Raw genomic sequence first — 7,248 nt, 5'->3', positions numbered from 1 at the left:
CTAGAAAATCTACTAAGGGAACCAGCCTCTCGAGGCTGGCCTCTGGTGTACTTCGAACAGCAAGTGCAGTGCCCTGAAGCGGCGAACCGGCAGGGAACGACTGACCTGACTGCTCGAATGCCCTCCGAGAAGGGGGCGGCCCACCCTCAGGTGGCCCGTGGAGACCATCTGCGCCCCGGCATTGCGGCAGGGTTAGCAGCGTGGCCCCCTGAGGGCACCGAAGGAGGGGATTACCCTCACCGTCCTGACCCGTCTGGCGTCAGGACTTCTTCGACGAGGCCATCTTGGTGATAATGACTGTCCTCAGATCAGCCCTACCCCTCGAAGACCTCGCCTGTCTTTCTGGGGAGGAGCACGGGCAGCGACGCTCTGCCTCTGCTACGCCCTGTGTGCGGAGCTTGTACTCGGCTTGGGCTGCTGTGCTGCAGCAGCCCCTGGGACCTGGACGCGGAGAGGGAGAAAGCCCTCCTGCTTCTTTGACTCCTGAAACCTCTCGGTGACCGACTGTACCAAATCAGAGGCCAGTAGGAGACACCGGCGCATCAAGCAGAAAGCTTTTCTCCCTCTCCTTGATTTCAGTGGGGTTGAGCCATAGATGCCTCTCCATGGCCACCAGGGCTGCCATAGAGCGGCCCACACATCTGGCCGTCTCCTTGGTGGCACAGAGAGTTAAATCAGCTGACTGTCTAAGCTCATTGATCACATCACCCCCCACTTCATCTCTGCCATCCAGATCCCTTAGCAGGTCGGCCTGGTACGCTTGCATTATAGCCATCGTATGCAGGCCTGACCTGCCGCCGAGTACGCCTTGCCCACCAAAGCCGACATTGTTTTTAACGGCTTGGTAGGTAAAGGCTTTTAGGGACAACATGGCTGAAGGCGAGAGATGGCTCACAAGTGTCTCTTCAACCTTAGGCATCGCCCCATAACCGTACTGTTTCAGCCCTAATATATTTATATACGTTGATGTTTGCCGGCTGACCACACGATATGACGCCGTTTTTTTCCAGGACCTAGACACCTCAGTGTGAAGGTCTGGAAAAAAACGGCAGGCCCGGACGTTGAGGTTCTTTTGCATGGGATGGTAAAAAGCGCTCATCTAATTTGCTCTTTCTGTGATGAGGCTCTGATCTTTCAACCAGCCAACAATAATACAATATTTTGTCTTACATATGAGTTTGCCTGAAAACTGAACTATGATGTTGCTAGTATCATTGTAGGACATGGTTCAGCATTATCTATTCATTTTTAAATAAATAAATACATGCACTTCTGATGCTGTTTATAGATGTTGTTGTTGTTGATGGTATATTTCATAATAAAATGGTCTGGCTTTTGTCTTATAAAATGGTCAGTGTGAATGTATCTTTCAAGATAATCTGTAAATATATTGACATTAACTTTAAAATGGTTGGTTTGTTAGCTAAGGCCGATGTTGAGATTCAGGTAATTACATTATTACCTTCCTCTGGTGCTGTACAGTCAGTTGGGACACCCTCCACTGCGTTGAAAAGACACAAGGAAACGAGAGGCTGTGGGGTAGCCACATCAAACACAAACACACACACACACACCATTTACCGCTGGTTTATTTGTCTTTAATTCTCTCGCAGGTGGGGGTAATCAGAAAGCAGTGACAGCTGTCATTCTGAAATGACCTTCAATGAGCACTGAGTGGTTGTGGCATGATAATTGTGATGGGTGAGTGTGAGTGAGAGAGTGAGTGAGAGAAACTATTACACCCCTGAGGGCATGATGCCAGTGTGCATTGGTGCCACTTGCCAGCAATTCAAAGTGACAGAGTGCCAAACAAACAAGCATATGAACCCAGGTGGATGTGACATGCAGCTATTAACACTTACTGTATACAGAGTGCACTGTATAATACTGTATATGAGATATGTGTTGTATTGTCACATTTGAGCAGTCAACGCTCACAGGAGAACAGATATTAAACAAATTAATCAATGTTCATTTTATCACCTCATGACAAATGTTCACATAATTATACATTTTGTTAGCAACCACTCAGAGAAAGTGATATGACAAAACTGTCACCATAGCTTATCTGCAAAAACAAAGAATCACACAATTATGCCACAAATCATGTTCATCCATTCAGAAGATTAACACATTAGTAACAGCCACTGAGCTTTCACAAAAATAAATAAATAAATAAATAAATAAATAAATAAATAAATAAATAAATAAATAAATAAATAAATAAATAAATAAATAACAACCCACTATCATGCAAAAGTACTACTGTTTAAAAGTTTGTCATTAAGTCAACAAGGGCAATAAGAATTGTTTTTTAAAGAAATTAATGCTACTTAATACATTAAATTGTTTAAAAAGTGACGGAAATCACAAAAAACAACCTATAACAAATGTTTTTCCTTTGAACTTTATATTAATCATAGAATCCTGAAAAAATGTATCAACGATTCCATAAAAATATTTACCTTTAAATGCATGACATCATTCACTACCCTCCTCCTCATTCATTTTTTAAAGTTAGACATCAACCTTCTTAGTATTCCTCAACAAATCCATTTGAAACAATATAATAAGATAAATAATAATAAAACAATTATAATAAATGAATGCCTGTTTTTCCACTACTTTTTTTGTCAAAATGGTATAGGGTCGCTAACGACCTGAGGTGTGTAAGATGTATTTTTATTTATTTTTTTATTTTTTATTTACACAAAAATAAATTCATCTTTAATGACAAAATAGGTGCAATTCACATTTATTCCTCAAGGTGGCAATGTCTAATATGCAATGATGAAGTGATGGTTCACACAGTTACCTCAGACAGAAAACGAAACATAATAATTATAATTTGCAAAACTTGAAATGGCTTAGTGATTTACTGCAGAGAGCAAGTAATGAACGCAATCATCAAATATTAGTGTCACTGTCTCTTGATGATGGAGGTGGTCAAGAAGCTGTCAGTGATCAAAATATTGATTTTGAAGACGTTGAAAATGAGTTTGGAGAATATGTGTGAGATGGCGAATATGAGCCAGATGCTGAATGTACTGGTAAACGAGCTCTGACGAGGACATGATGATAGTATTAAACATCTGCTCAAATTGAATAATTCCAAAAGGTAATGAAATATATAATATTTTATTCTTCTGTAATTGTTACTCTAATATCAGGAGTTATATACATATATATATATATATATATATATATATATATATATATATATATATATATATATATATATATATATATATATATATATATATATATATATATATATATATATATATATATACACTGTAAAACCCAACAAGTTACGGTAACTCAAACCATTTGAGGAAACCGATTGCTTCAAACCAATTAAGTTTTAAAACCATTAAGTATGAGTACTGAAAACTCATATACATTGAGTTAAATTAACTCATATTTTAGTGTTGTTTAAGTGTTAAAACTTATATTTTAGTGTTGTGTTGATCAATTATTAAGAGTAAACTGAACTTAAAGATTTTAAGTTACTTTTATTAATTCAGTTTGAATTCAGGTAACAAATCTAACTAAGTCTTAACAACTACATGGTTACTTAAATGGTTTTAGGAAACAGATTGCGGCAAATGGTTTAAGTTCATCAAACTCAAAGTGATTAAGTTACATAAGACTAAGCACAAGCTAACATTGGTACAAAATGAAGACAGAACAGGAGGGTATTTTTAAGTAATTTATTGAAATATAACATTTACATCATAAATACAGTATGCCATATGTTCACAAATATAACTAGACAAAAAATATTAGACTTTTTCACCAAATAAAACAGCACAAACATGTTTAAAAAAGTCATAACATTTAAATAACCAAACATATAAAATAAAAAAAATTATGTAAAAAGGTACGTTTCCTCAAAAAGCAAAAGCACTGTATGATCTTTAATGTACTCTAAGTGTATTGCACTGACCGAAGACTTGGCAGACATCACCACCTCATCTTTAAAGACAATCAAAGCATCCAGTGGGTTTAAAGGTAACGTTCCCTCTTCCTCCTCGACAGTAAGGATGGTGACTGTTGGCTTCTGCACCTGGTCAAGCTCCTTTTTCTATATGCATTGGAAAAAAAGTTTGTATGTCACCACATATAAAAATAACCCTTGTCAGGGCAGACACCATATTTCAATTTTCATAAATAAAAAAAACGTTGTTATAAGGAACGGATTATTGTTGATTTAATTGGGCGTGTGCTTATTTAAAACCCTGTAGTTCAATTTTGTAAAGATGTTAAGTTGTTTGTCAGCAAGGTTTAATTGGGGGAAAAACATTTTCAGGGGTGTATCAGCCGAATGTTCTAGACCTTGAATTGAATGACGAATTGAATTGAATTGAATTCAAGCGATAATGCACACATTGCAAAACATTTGTTTTTCATGTCAGTATGTCATAAATAGAAAGAGGCAACAGTTTACTGTCAAAGATTTGTCGCTCACATCACGCCGCATCCAGTGTAGACAACATAACGGACTATAAGGGGCTCTTTTGTCCTGTCGCGCTGCTCACATCCGGTGTAGACAAGGTGAAACAAGACAGATTTGATTAACAAATTTTAAATGGATAATGGCAAGACATCCTTGGTGTAAATTACGTTCTTCTTTCAGATTAATATAATCAGAGCAGTATTAATAAATGTCCTGGTTAATCCAAGCATTATAATGGCAGTAAATGGCTGTCCAAAATTTGAAGCCAAAAAAGTGCATCTATTCATTATAAAAGTAATCCACATGACTCTGGAGGGTTAATAAAGTACTTCAGAAGTGAATCGATGGGTTTATATAAGAAAAATATCCATATTTAACTCGTTATAAAATAAGAAAATAACTAGTTTCCGGCGCAACGATGACGTCGGATATAGCGTAAAAAAGCTTAACAGCCACGGCGTTGACGGCGGACGCAGCGTAAAAAACATAAATGATGTGACGATGATGTCGGGCGTTGCACAAGCGTTTTGAATCACGAGAGGATATTTTTCTTACACAAACCCATCGATTTAATTCAGAAGGCCTTTATTATTCCCCCGGAGCCGTGTGGAGCACTTTTAAAATGGATGGATGCACTTTTTTGGGCTACAAATTTTGGGCTGCCATTCACTGCCATTATAAAGCTTGGACGAGCCAGGACACGTATTAATATAACTCTGATTGTATTCGTCTGAAAGAAGAATGTCATTTACACCAAGGAGGACTTGAGGGGGGGAGTAAATCAGGGTGAACGATTCCTTTAAGCTTGAGCTGAGATTGGTTTATTATGTGTCAAATAAGCTTTTGCTGTGCTCAATGTATATGCTAATGAAAGCCTAAATTAAACGTTTTGAAGACTAGATTTTCAATGGACAGATTAAAAAAATTCTTATGTGTTTGGAACAATATGAGGGTTGGTAATTTATGAATCATGACTGAATTTGTATTGGCAAGTGGACTATACATTTAAGACAACTTGAATGATCAACTATCAGTCACTGTAACCACACCATGCATTTATGCTGGTGGCAGCTGAAAGGTTAACATGTTGCTAAATAAATGTAATGTAGTTTTGACATGTGTCCTACCTTGTGTCTTGAAAACATCTCCTGACTCTTCCTTTTAAATAGTAACAGACCTGCCAGGATCGTAGTTTTTTCTATGATTCATGACAAGACTTCTTTCAACCACTGCAAATCTAGCATTGCCAATTACCTTACACCTTTACAAACCCAAGGCAACTTCAGGATAACTGCCAGTGAAAATATAACACACGAAATGTTTCTGTTTATATTAGGAAAGCCGACTATAACAACAACTTTCAAGACTTGACCAGTATTCTCCTGAAGCAATACAACATGACTTTGAATGATAGACAGACTGGACTTTGGACTTTAAGCCTTTTTAAAAAATCATATTGCTTCAGAAGACTTACAAGTTGTGCTAAAAGACATTTATGGTCATAATTACGTTTGCAAAAATAGCAATTCATTCAAAATTTTAAATTGAAGAACAAACTTATATTTGTATGAACATTATGTAACTGTTCATAACGTTATCATTTGCATTTTGCACAGTAACGTTACAAAATTCCATTGATTTGTTCAATGTTAATTCTAACTTACTTACTCATAGAATTGTAGCCACGTTGCTGCCATTGCACCTTCGTCTTTGCTCTGAAAAGATTTAAAAGCATGGCAACAATGTGTTAGTGTGAGTTTCAAATGAGAAAACATCATGAGAAACAAATAACAGTTTAAAATTTTATCTAACGTTAGCAAAACAGGATCTAAAATGCTCCTCAAGTCACTTTGTTCACCCCGGAGCTTCAGCTGCTTTAGTCAAATTAACTAGCATCACATATGATAGAGGAAACTCGAATTCGATTAACAATACATTTAAAACGGTTGTAATATAAGGAATGCGTGAGTTTGCATTAACGTTACCTTTTGCTTTAACATAAGTTAGTTAACGTCACTGTGGCACGAGACGAGAGACATGGAAAGATGGCCAACGGTCTCAAAAGCCAGCGTTTATCTGTCCGACTGTGAGAAAGCACAAACATATATTTTTTAATTCCCCGCTGACAAACTGCAGTGTAAAACAGCATAATTAACTCCAAACGTGTACATTACCGTTGATAACACTGGTGCAATAGCGCATTTGCTCCTAATGTTAGATTGTTTGCTGGCTAACTTTACACACAACATTACTGAGCTGGTTAATCTTCGGATAAACATAAAAGAGTTACGAAAATAACACTGAAAACGTTCAAACATGAGCGAAATATGAATAAATAAGTTTGAAACGCTTACCTTTTGTTTTTCTTGACTGTAGCGCGAGCCGTCCTGCTGTGACTGGACTGAAGGAGGGAAAATGGTGCGGTTTTTGTTACCTCGGAAACTCACTGGGATGATACTTTGACATGACCAAATGTAATGACTTTAAAAGAGCTTAATGTAAGACTGTAGGCTTAATATGAGGTAGATTAATGTATATACTATTGTTTATTTATTTATTTTATCAGCTTTTAGTCTTTCCTGTAGCTCAATGAGTAGAGCATGCATGGCGCAACGCCAAGGTCATGGGTTCGATTCCCAGGGAAAGCAAGACTTGACAAAAATGTAAAATGTGTACCTTGAATACAATGTAAGTCGCTTTGGATAAAAGCGTCTGCCAAATGCATAAATGTGAAATGTAAATGTAGTTATTTAATTGGCCATAGATGTAAAATACTAGATTAAATAAAT

At 37.1% G+C, this 7,248-nt stretch overlaps 1 long non-coding RNA gene across 2 annotated transcripts; it reads right to left on the bottom strand.

Annotated features, from left to right (window-relative positions):
* Nucleotides 1-3,584: 3,584 nt before the first annotated feature.
* Nucleotides 3,585-6,908, bottom strand: LOC137071844 (uncharacterized). 2 transcript variants are annotated; one of them, XR_010904520.1, is made up of 4 exons: nt 6,814-6,876; nt 6,445-6,543; nt 6,128-6,174; nt 3,585-4,087 (listed from the first exon to the last, which is right to left on the bottom strand). It is a non-coding gene; the product is annotated as an uncharacterized lncRNA (long non-coding RNA). The 2 variants fall into 2 exon arrangements; XR_010904519.1 differs by having other exon boundaries at nt 6,445-6,908.
* Nucleotides 6,909-7,248: the final 340 nt, after the last annotated feature.

This window comes from Pseudorasbora parva, chromosome 3 (genome assembly GCF_024679245.1).
Source record: "Pseudorasbora parva isolate DD20220531a chromosome 3, ASM2467924v1, whole genome shotgun sequence".
Classification (NCBI taxonomy): domain Eukaryota; kingdom Metazoa; phylum Chordata; class Actinopteri; order Cypriniformes; family Gobionidae; genus Pseudorasbora; species Pseudorasbora parva.
This window is presented reverse-complemented; position numbering and strand designations above follow the sequence as displayed.